The sequence below is a fragment of the Amborella trichopoda genome, chromosome 7, assembly GCF_054954075.1.
Source record: "Amborella trichopoda isolate Santa Cruz 75 chromosome 7, AtrichopodaSantaCruz75HAP2 v2.0, whole genome shotgun sequence".
Taxonomy (NCBI): Eukaryota; Viridiplantae; Streptophyta; class Magnoliopsida; order Amborellales; family Amborellaceae; genus Amborella; species Amborella trichopoda.
In genome coordinates this window covers 41,570,252-41,581,944 of record NC_142342.1, presented here as the reverse complement: position 1 = coordinate 41,581,944, position 11,693 = coordinate 41,570,252, and the positions used below count along the sequence as shown (strand labels likewise).

The 11,693-nt window shown below is 37.3% G+C and overlaps 1 pseudogene across 1 annotated transcript; it reads left to right on the top strand.

The window, feature by feature from the left end:
• The first annotated feature begins 353 nt into the window (after positions 1-353).
• LOC18423031 (tripeptidyl-peptidase 2-like) lies at positions 354-11,041 on the top strand (annotated as a pseudogene). The gene is made up of 17 exons (XR_016058751.1): positions 354-522; positions 2,181-2,259; positions 2,349-2,422; positions 2,636-2,745; positions 2,841-2,920; positions 3,330-3,432; positions 3,497-3,608; positions 4,254-4,404; positions 4,492-4,638; positions 5,062-5,150; positions 5,285-5,463; positions 5,755-5,929; positions 6,263-6,384; positions 6,514-6,593; positions 7,008-7,066; positions 9,327-9,481; positions 10,711-11,041. The product of XR_016058751.1 is annotated as a tripeptidyl-peptidase 2-like (transcript).
• Positions 11,042-11,693: the final 652 nt, after the last annotated feature.

Here is an 11,693-nt window from a genome sequence, read left to right as displayed (position 1 = left end):
TCTCAAAAACCAAGAGAGAGAAAATGAGGAGCGGGGCTTATGCATGTGGTCACTTGATCGTTACGTTTTAGAGAGAGAAAGTCATTTGCATTTAAAAAGAGAAAGTCATTTGCAGGTGACGACGTTCTCGTGTACTGCAGAGCGCGTACTCTTGAGAAAGGCTTAATTACCAAAAAATAAATAAATAGATAAATTAAGAAAGACTTTAAAGAGAGAAAGAGAGCTTCTGCGTGGCTATATACAGCTCTGATCAGCATTTAGGGGGCCTCTCTCTTCGGGATTTTCTCTCTCTCTCTCTCTCTAGAATCTCTGCTCCCGGTAAGAGTAGCAGTTACAGTCGGAAGTTAGTGTGAAAAAGGCAATGCCTACTGGTGCTTGTGACAAATGGCGCCTTGCGTTCTTTTGGCCTCAACAAGTCGACGTTTCTGGCGAGCTTGATGCCGAAGAAGGAGATTGGTGCTGATCGGTTCCTTGAAACTCATCCTGAGTATGATGGGCGTGGTACCATTGTTGCAATTTTTGGTATTTTTCAATGAGCTTCTCCTCTTCTTCTTCCTCTCTTTGCTCTCGTTAGTGTCTTACTCGTTGTTAAAAAAATCGACTTGGCCACGGTCACTCGGATCTTGACAGAGTTTGAGTAACTCGGCCGAGTTCATGCCGTGTTAAACAAAAGAAAAACAAAAACAAAAACAAAAACAAAAACAAAGCAATTAAAGTATTACAACTGTTAGTGCACTGGGAAGATGACACGGTGACCTTCAAAAGATTGAGGTATCAAGTCTTGTTGTCCATTCGACGTTATTTTGAACCAAATAATACAGAGATTTTTTTTTATTTTTTTTTGGAAATTGTCATAAATATACCAAACAATATATATCTTTTATTTTTTGGGAAATTATGAGAACTATGTTTTAATTTTTGGCTTACTAAAAATAAAACTCTATATTTTTTTAAACCTCGGCCACACTCCTTTTTTTTTTTTTTTCAAAAAAAACTTTTACTTTTTAAAACTTCATTTATATCAATTTTTTTCATTTTTTATTTATTTTAGACCAAAATAGCCTTTACGGTCGTACCAAAATAATAAAAAGTTTTTTTTAAAAAAAAAAATTTATTACAAATATATATTAATTTTTGATTTATTAAAAAAACCTTATATTTTTCTGAACTTCGTTCATAATATTTTTTTATTTTTCATATTTTTTTAAGCAAAATAGCTTTCACGGTCAAATAATACAAAGTTTTTTTTTTTATTTTAGAAAATGATCAAACATGTATTTTAATTTTTGGCTATTAAAAAATTATATACTTATTTAAACCTCATCCATCCTTTTTTTTTTTGTATCTGTAGATCAAAATAGCTTTCAAAGTCGTTTGAACCAATAAAACCCGCTTTTTTTAAATTTTTTTTTATCAAAACTACATCTTAATTTTTGGCTTAGAAAACAGCCCTCTATTCTCTGCCTCTTGTCCGAGTCTCCTTGCCCGAGTCCAAAAACGCTCGTTTTACTTCTTGAGTGTATTTCAATTGACGTAATATACTATTGGTTGCTCTCTCTCTCCTCTCTCTTTGTTGACGTGTGTTTTACCTCATGATGATTTGTTGCCATTAACGTGACTGACCATGGAGTTTGTTGCTTTCTCTGTCTCTCTTACACACGCACACTTCGTCCTGTGTTTTACTTACTGGTGGTATGTTGCCATTAACGTATTTACAAATTGATTTGTATTACTCTGTCTCTCCTGACGCCTTTTGTAATTAATTTTTGGGTGCTTTTTTTTTTTCCCTGTTTTCCTTTAGTTATCGAGTTACTGCTTTGTGACACAACGGTAAGGCCTTTTCACTGGAATTCTCTTTTTTGGGTTAGAGAAAAGAGTTCAATGCTTTTTAGTTGTGATTCTCTCTCTGTATGTTGTCCTTCTTTTTCTTTTTTTTTCCATTTCAGCATAAAAAAAAAGAGGCGTGTTTTTCTTTGCTGGATACTGATTTCGAAATTCTATTGCATTTTCTTATTGGGTCTCTTGTGATTTCCTCCCCTGTAAGGTGCTATAATAATTGTGACCTTTCCAGTTCTTGAATCTAGCTTCTTGTTTTCTTTTGCTAAGTTCTCATTCCTCTCTCTCTCTCTCTCTCTCTCTTGTCATTCAGCTCAATCCACTAACATGGTCACGATTTGCAGACACCGGAGTTGATCCAGGTGCTACTGGTTTGCAGGTGACATCAGATGGAAAACCCAAAATCATAGACATCATAGATTGGTGAGGCAACTCTTAAACTTCACTTGGATTGATTTCTCTGTTTTGAAGCAAACTTCGTCTAAGGTAACTCAGCATTCTTTCTATTCCAGCACTGGAAGCTGTGATATTGACACTTCAAAAGTGGTTAAAGCTGATGAAGATGGCTGCATCATAGGAGCTTCTGGTTGGTCTTATGAGTCTCGCAATTTTTTTTTTTTTAAAGGGTAATAGTAAGGTCTCCATTAATGGAAGAGCAACACTGTTTCTATGATATTGGTTTAAGCATGGGTAGGTCACGACCCAATGTACTATATTTTTCCATCCTCCATTAGATTACAGCGATTATAAGTGGATCAGGGCTTATTTGAAGCTCTGTGTTTAAAATACATAATGCTAGGTACAAGTTTGGTGGTGAATAAATCATGGAAGAACCCTTCTGGGGAGTGGCATGTTGGCTACAAATTGGTTTTTGAGCTCTTTACGGGCACTCTAACGTCCCGTGTGAAGGTAGGGTGCACAGATGTATATGACTAAATCCCTTTCGAGAGTTTCTATTATCCACTAGTTTAGTTTTGTTTCAAGAGTTTTGCCTGTTTTGGCAGAAAGAGAGGGAGACAAAATGGGAAGAGAAAACCAAGAAGCAATATCAGAAGCACTGAAGCATCTAAATGAATTTGATCAGGTAGTTTGCAATTCTTTCTTGCTATATTTCGTAATATCTTGACTCTTGAGCATAGTATTATACCTAGGAAAAAAAGTCAAGCCCAAGTAAATGATCGTTGAGCACAAAGTAACTGAAATTAGCAGGAGTTCAGTTTTGATTAGCAAGCATCAGATTGTGACTTCCAGAGTCGTATTGTCAAAAAATAGGAAGAGAAAGTAACATTCTAGTTTTCAGTCTTAGCATAACAAAAAAGAGAGGGTAAGTAAAGCATGATCCCGATATCTAAGTTGCAATGGACTTTTCTCACACACGCACACATGCAGCCTATGCTATTGTATGTAGCCTTCGCTTAGTTAGTGATTCAATGATAGAGTATTTACTGCTTAATTGGGTCCATTCCATCACTGAATCGATTGCCTATATGCAGAAGCACAAAGAAGTGAAGGACATAAACTTGAAAAAGTCTAGAGAGGACCTCCAAGCTAGGGTTGATTTTCTTGAAGAACACGCTGAAGTGAGTTCATTTATATGTATTTACCAAGTTTAGTTTCTCTAATTGTGATCATACTCTTTTTCTTTTCTTGCTCATCTGAGATGTGACTTCATCTTCTTCAGAGTTATGAAGGGCTGCACTTGATACCCAAAACCTTGAGGATGACCCTGGGAATGGAAAACTTGCAATTTTTGTTCCTATGACAAACTATAGGTTTATTACTCTGTTTTGCTGATTATGTGTGATATAGTGATTTCTATTGTGGTTTAACTCATTATTGAATGTGAATTGCAATCAGATTTTTATACGATATATTGTAATCCAATGGACAATAGTAAATTTATGCTCCATCGACGTTGTGACCATCTGTTGATATAATGAACAATGATAATGAGAGAGTGAAAACACCCATTAGTAGCAGTCTACCTCTATCGTGTCTCATTCTCTCTCCATCACTGTCCTGAATTGCATTGGGCGATAATGACCAATGGACCATCTCTTTTTTTCTCTCATTTTCTTCAAGTTTAGGGATAGATGTGTCAAGGCCTGTACCATGGCATTAAAGAAAACATACAAGGCTTTGGGCTCAAAATTTGTCCAATTCTTTCACTTCAACAAATAACAAGCTCTCTGTTTTCCCTCTATGAATCAGCTTGTTATCTTCTTCTGTTGAGAAAGTAAAAACAAAATTATTCTCTGAGAAATAAAAATTTGTTATAGGCACAAATAAATCTACCTCCATAATAGTTTCTTTTGGACCTTATAGGTTAAGAAGGTTTTCTGTTGACACAGATATGTTTATGAAAAGTTTGTATCTTGTTATTTCTTGATCTGCTCAATCAGGAACTTTCTATGCAGGACGGAATTGAAATTTGGCATATTTAGCAAATTAGATGCCTGCTCCTTGGTTACAAACATTTACAATGATGGGAATATACTCAGCGTTGTCACAGACTGCTTTGCTCATGGCACGCATGTTACTGGAATAACAGCTGCTTTCCACCCAAATGTATCTCTCTCTGTTTCTCTTGTTGTATCCATATACTGAGGTACTTCTGCTTACTGCTAATTTGGAACAATCACTACTGGACTTTAGGAACCCTTGTTAAATGGAGTAGCACCAGGTGCACAAATTGTTTTGTGTAAAATTGCTGATTCACGTCTAGGTAGAACGGGCACTGGCACTGGCACTGGCACTGGCACTGGCACTGGGCTGGTTAGAGCTATGATAGCTGCTGTGGAGGTACATGTTGACTATTGAAGGCTTTCTCTATCCGTTGATTATCAAGGACTTTATTTATCCTATTATCACATGAAATTATGCTATAACCCACTGGACTATGGAGAACCATGGTCCTTTCGGTCATTCACTGTTTGATGAAATAATGGTGCAGTAACGTAGAGAGTGTGGCCTTCCACTTGGATTGTGCACTGCTCTTGGGGTCCTGCTCTTTATCTCTCTCGATCATTCTCCAGTATTTCATAGGAGGGTGATGATGCCAACTGACTATGATTTTATGCAGAATTGCACTGGCCTGTGGTTTATTAATATTTTCTCCTGATCGTGACATATAAAACTTTTCAATGTTCTTAAAAAGTCAATTATTGTTCTTGGATAATTCATTGGGTCTAATTGCTAGTTCAAAAACTCTCATGTTCTTAACAGCACAAGTGTGACCTCATCAACATGAGTTATGGAGGACCTGCCATACTCCGCTCCCTGACTATGGACGTTTTGTTGACCTTATAAACGAGGTGCTTTCTAAATTGCATGTGCTCTAGTTTGTTAGCAGGGTATCTTTTGTTTTTGTTTTCAATTAGAAGCAGTACAGTTTGCCTGAGAAAAAAAGTTTCCATTATGATCTGATATTTTTCAACGGCTGTTCCAGGTAGTGGATAAACACCATGTAATATTCATTAGCAGTGCTGGTAATAGGGGGCCTGCATTAACCACTGTGGGTGCACTTGGCGGAACAAGTTCAAGCATAATAGGAATTGGGGCATATATCTCACCTGCCATGGCTGCTGGGGCTCACTAACCTCTGTCTGAAGGTTTGGAATTCCCTTGGTATGTGTTCTATTGTTTGCAAGAAATTTTGAAATTTCATAGAGTGACTGTCTTTTTCTCGCCCTCGGTAATAAATATGTCTATGTCTGTGCTCTTATGCTTACAACTTGGTGTATGCTTTTCTCCATTGATTTATGATTGTAAACAAAGAAATGAAGGCCATTGAATATGGTCTTGAGGTAGATCTCTTCATTAGAGCACTGGAATGGTTCTCTAGCTTTCTAATTCTACACAGCTTCATTTAATTGATATGATTTTGTGATTGCATTCTCATCTCCTTTGATTTGACAGGTCTAGTCAGGCCCCAACAGCAGACATTGATCTTGGTGTTTGCTTGAGTGCACCAGGTGGGGCATTGGCTCCTGTCCCTACATGGACCCAGCAGAGCCGTATGCTAATGGATGGAACTTCCATGGCATCTCTATGTGCATGTGGAGGAGTTGCTTTGTTGATTAGTGCAAAGAAGGTTTCCTCTGCAATTCACTCTTTGGTTCTGATTATTTTTTTCTTTCATCCAGGCTGGAAAGTGAAATATAATCCAGTGGACTATGGAAAACCATAGTCCATTGGGGTGATCACCATCCTATGGACTGACGGGTGATGGTGGAGTGAGAGTGGCACCAATTGGAACTGTGCATCTACTCTCTCTCCATCACCTTCTGTCATTTCAATGGCCATTGACGACTCAATGGACTGTTCTTTTCCCTTGATCCATTGGAGTATAGTGTTACTTTCCATTCTCTTGACACCCAATAATAAGTGTCCACAATTTTACTGAACACTTGTCATGTCTTTGCAGGCGCAAGGCATCCCCATCAGCCCATAAAGTGTACGCAAAGCGTTGGAGAACACTGTAGCTTCTGTGAGCTCTCAACCTGAAGAGAAATTATCTACTGGACAAGGTCTTCTTCAAGTAGACAGGTTATTTTATGATGGGTTGCAGATCCAGTTGTTGGCTTTTCGGTTGTACTGTTCATTATTATTATTATTTTCCCATTAAGTTAGTTGGTTGCTTTGACTCTTGATAACTCATTATTATGTTTATTGCAGGGCACATGAATACATACGACAGTCAAAGGATCTTCCTTGTGTGTGGTATAAAGTAAATGTTACTCAGACAGGGCAAGGAAGTAGGTTACCATCTTCTCAAAATTCCTCAAGAGCTTTTGATTTAGCTTTCTTGTGTCATATGTCTGGGGGCTGAAGATTAGTGTGTTAAAATTAGTGAAAGTACATTATAAATCCAGCAGATTAAGTAAAGCAATGGTCCATTGGTGTGTCCCTTGAAAGTGTTAAAAGATGTAGAACAGCTATATGTTTGGGTGGTAACATGGTAACACTAGTTAACTGAGTGTACTATTCTCCAGAAGTTGTGCGGTTGAATCATAGCCAGAAATTCTTGCCTTTACTCCTGAAATATATTTAAATATTTGTTAAGAGTTCTCTACACCATTGATGTTCCTTTCTCAAATAGTCTCTTGTTACGTCAACACTTAGTATACAGTTGCCTGTGAAATGATCTCATAGAAGCCCTATATTTGTAGCCCCTAAGACAAGAGGCATCTATCTGAGGGAGGCCAGTGCTTCTCCGCAATTCACAGAGGTACGATTTCAAGTATACAGAATGCTCGTTTAGCTTTATCAGATCCTTGAAATCTATTTAGATTTTTTTTTTTGGGTGTCATCCTTCTCCCTCTTTGTCCTTTCTCTTTTGTTTTGTTTAAGTCAAACTTATTGAGTTACAAAATCTGCCCATAAAAAGGAAAACTTTTGTGCTACTAAGTCTGTTGCTGCCCAGTACAACTATTTCTTCTAGAAATGATACCGGTGAAAAACTGTAATTGATATTAGGGTTGTAAACTGACAGCTATTCGTGATTTCTACATTTCTTTACAAGTCATTTGATACAAAACATCACTTTATCAAAAAAAATGAATATACCTTAAAGTTTGGCAACTTAATTAAATAAACCTTGAATTTTTTCTGTATTCTTAATTTCATTGTTGCTCTACTGCTTTATGAGTCTATAATGATGAAGGTGCACAACTTAGGTTCGTCGGCATGGATGCTAAATGAGAATATGGATGCATTTATTGAAATATGTGGCATTTCTAAGGGTTTAGCTTATTTGGGTTTATAAGTTTAGGTAAATAAATTTGGGTTTAAAACTCTGCTACCTATTGTGGGTCCTTTAGCATGTGCATTTTTTTTCTTTTTATTTTTCATTTTGTATGGTATTCGTGACATTTGGGTCAAAACTTTGTTGATTTGACACGCCATACTTGCTAGAGCAAATTTTTTAAGCGACGAATAATATCTTGTTTGACTATCTATGGGGATTGAAATGTTAATATCGTATATGGATTATGTTGCAATGAGATCAGACATGTCTGGTTATCAGAACCTTAAAGTTGATAGAATTTTAATTCCTGGAAAAACTATTCATATCATCTAAGCATCAAAACATATCAAATAGAAATGTGGGATGGCTTAGAGAATTCTCTTCTTTGTGTGCATTAATGGAGTTACAACTTGCGCATCTAGCATTATGTATGGAAATGCTTTTATATTTGGTAGTATGTTCATAGCTTGTATCAATGTTAAAAAAAACGGAGGCGGGGGCACCTTGGTGGCTAGGGTTCCTGGCGGCCTGGGCAGGTTCCCAGATACTAGGGCCTGCTAAGGTGTTTTTTTTTGGTGGGGGGAAGAGGGGAGTATACATATAGGCACCCACCCACAAACACACACACATATATAAGTTTGTGAGAGAGAGCATATGGGCCCGGGTGGAGAGGTCTCACATTGACCACTTGGAGGACATGTTCTTCTTTTTGTATTTAGAGAGATAGAATGAGTCCATGAGAGAGAGGGGGGACCCTCAGATCGAACACCTGGAGGTCATCTTCTTTTTCTTCTTGTGTAGAGCAAGAGCATATAGGTCCATACATGTGTGTGTGTGTGAGAAAGAGGCCTCGCGTCGAACACATGGGGAAACACGAAGCACATAGGGGTTTGGGGGGCTAGAATAATTCCTCCCCCCTCGGCCAAGTTGCATCGAGGCACCGCCTAGGCTCCCACCTTGAGACGACCGCCTTGGCGGTGCCTTGGATGCCTAGGCAGGCACCTAGGAGCATGTTTGCCAAGGGCGCCCTCCTAGGGCTTGCCTAGGCAGTTTGAGAGCCTGGCCACCTAGGCGGCTGCCTAGGCGGTCAAGTGGCCAACTTTTTGTTTGTCCCAAACAAAGTGAGAATATGGGCTTAGTTTTTGGGGGATTTATTTGTGTTATATATTGTGCTCTTGCTGCTTTTCTTATTTCTAAACTGTGAAATTTCATTAAGGGATGAAAGTGACAGAAAAGAGTCCAAACATCTGCTTGAAATATCGCTATGTATTCAATAGAGGACTAAGGCCCCCTAAATTGTGGCAATAGTGATTTGAGAAAAACAAAAAAAGAAGCATTAGTTATGCCATTTGAGGCAGGTTACGTGTGAAACACCGATAAAAACAATTCTATTGAGATATTACCTTTGTCTATAGAACTATACTTGGGGGAAATGCTTTATCAAAAAAAAAAAAGCCCTACACTTGGGGGAATAGTACTTTTGTTATGCTCTTTGAATCCAAGTTTAACAGTTTTACATAGTTATTTCATATAACACCCATTTTCAAATAATTATATTTTCCAAAGTTGATGCTGCTATTCCATTTTCTGAATGACTTCTGGAGTTTCTTGTATTAATAGAACAACAAGTTGATTCATTAACATTTTAATTTTTCAAGTCTTTGGATTTAGTATGTAGATTATCTTTTGTATTACAAGTTTTGTTGTTTGGGAATGTAATTTGCTACTCCTTTTTAAGCAGTGGACTATTCAAATTGAGCCAAAATTTCATGAAGATGCAAGCAATTTGGAACAACTAGTTCCTTTTGAGGAATGTATCCAGTTGCATTCTAGTATCCCGTCGGTTGTTGGGCCCCCAGAGTATCTTCTCATTACACATAACGGGCGTAGCTTCAAGTTAGTACACATTCCCTATTTCATTGATTAGATATGTCTTATATTACTGAAAATCTAACTTCATGGCTAAAACACCAACTTGTTATATAATTAAATATCATGTTCATAGCTTTTGAGAAAATCAATTTTGAGGTTGTAGTTTTCATTAACTTAATGAAATGCCGGAAGATAATTATAACTCTATTGTGCAATTGGTGCCACACCTCCAAGGAAAGCCTTCATTTCGGCGTTTCCCGAGTTTCTATTGGCATCTTTGTTTTTGGGTAAAACATGCCTCCTATTGGCGTCTGTGTTCTTTTGCTGCTTAGCCTTATGCATCCGATGATGCCGCATGTTGGTGATGCTATCTTTGATTGTCTTAGCGACTTTCTTCACATTTGAGATACTGTCTTCTCTTAAAAAATTTGTTATAAATGGATGTTATAAATAATAAATCTTTTTAAAAACAGTTTAAAAATCTAACTATTTTATAATGACATAAATTTGCTAAAAATAAAATAAAACTTTAAAATATGAAAATTAGATAAATAACATAGAAATCTCTTGAACATAGTTTGAAAAGGCAACTATGTTATTATGATATAAATTAGTTAAAAATATTATATAAATTTTAGTTAACTTCATCATATATATATATATATATATATAGAGAGAGAGAGAGAGAGAGAGAGAGAAATGATCTTGTGAGACCCTCCCACACCCATGTGTATAGTGCCCTAAAGGATCACCATTAAATTTGACACAGATCTCTAGAAAAGTCAAATCCCACACCTATGTGATAACTTTTCTAGAGATCTGTGCCAAATTTAATGGTGATCCTTTGGGGTCCTACACACATGGGTGTGGGAGGATCTTATAGGATCATTACTCATATATATGAGAAGGCCTTGTTTAAGGAAGCAGAAGAAGATTCTGGGAAGACATCACCAGAATCTGGCCATGAGTCTGGTGATAAGGCATACAGTTTTGAAGAGAATTTCAAAGAGTTAAAGAAATGGATCAACATTAAATCCAGTAAATATGCGTTACTTTTGGTTACTCATGAGAGGCGCTGTGGGCGACCCGGTACAGCATTGAAGGTGAACCCCAATGTAAAAATTAAAACTCTAGCCATTCTTTTTCTCTGAACATTTCATGAATTAGCAAACATTATTGTCTATAAGTACTGAAACTTTTGAATCGAATGACAATATTCTTAATATCCAATAATGAAATGGTTTTTTGGATAGGTATTGAGTGATTTGATTGAGGAGGATGCTAAACATCCAAAGAAGAAGCTCTATGAACTGCAGATCTCTCTCCTCGACAGTGTCAGCTGGGCCCACGTGGCAGCTTATGAGAGGCAATGGATGCACATGCGTTTTCTGCCTAGCCTCCCCCTGCAAAACATTTCGCTCTTTTTGATTTTTTGCTGGTTAGGGGGGCACATTTAGGACTAATTTCCGTTGTGATTGCATTGAACCACATTCATGTAACTCGTCTTGAGATAGCCTTGCTCATTTCTGAACAGCTGTTGAACATCACATTAAAAAAAGTACAGCAACTGTGAATTCTTTTCTAGAGCCAGTTTGTCAACGAATTTGTCGATGCACCTACCACGGCTGCCAGAATGCTAAATGCATATTTTTTTGCTGCCGATTAAAGACATCTGAAAAATGTGCTATTTGAATGCCTATCTATCTAGAGTTGGACATTCGAAAGTGGCATCCAATGGAAACTGGTTACAAAATAGCTGTTAGGATATAGATATCTCGGGTTCATATTGATATATATCATTATGGATACATGAGTATATATCTTTTGATAAGGATAAAAAGAGACGAGTCACCTTACTTGGTCATCAAACACATCCGAAAACCATGAAATACAGATACACATGTCCGGGGTTGTGACCACATTTTTTTTTGACACGCATGTCCAAATTTTAGTTGAGAACGGATACAACGGAGCAAAAGCATTTTGGAATGGCGTAACTGAGAGGGAGGGAGAGGATCTCTCAAGCCTCATGGTGGAGAGAGGTAAGAGTCACGGTGAAAAGACAGAAAGACGGGCTCAGAGCTCACAGGACTAGCATAGAGATGCTAGGATATTCGTTATCATTCAAAAAATAAATAAAATAAATAAAATAAAAATATAAAAAAGGGTGTCGTTTGCATAAGGTTGGGACTTGAATTAAGGTGCATCTCTAAATTTTGTCATAAGATGTAATTTT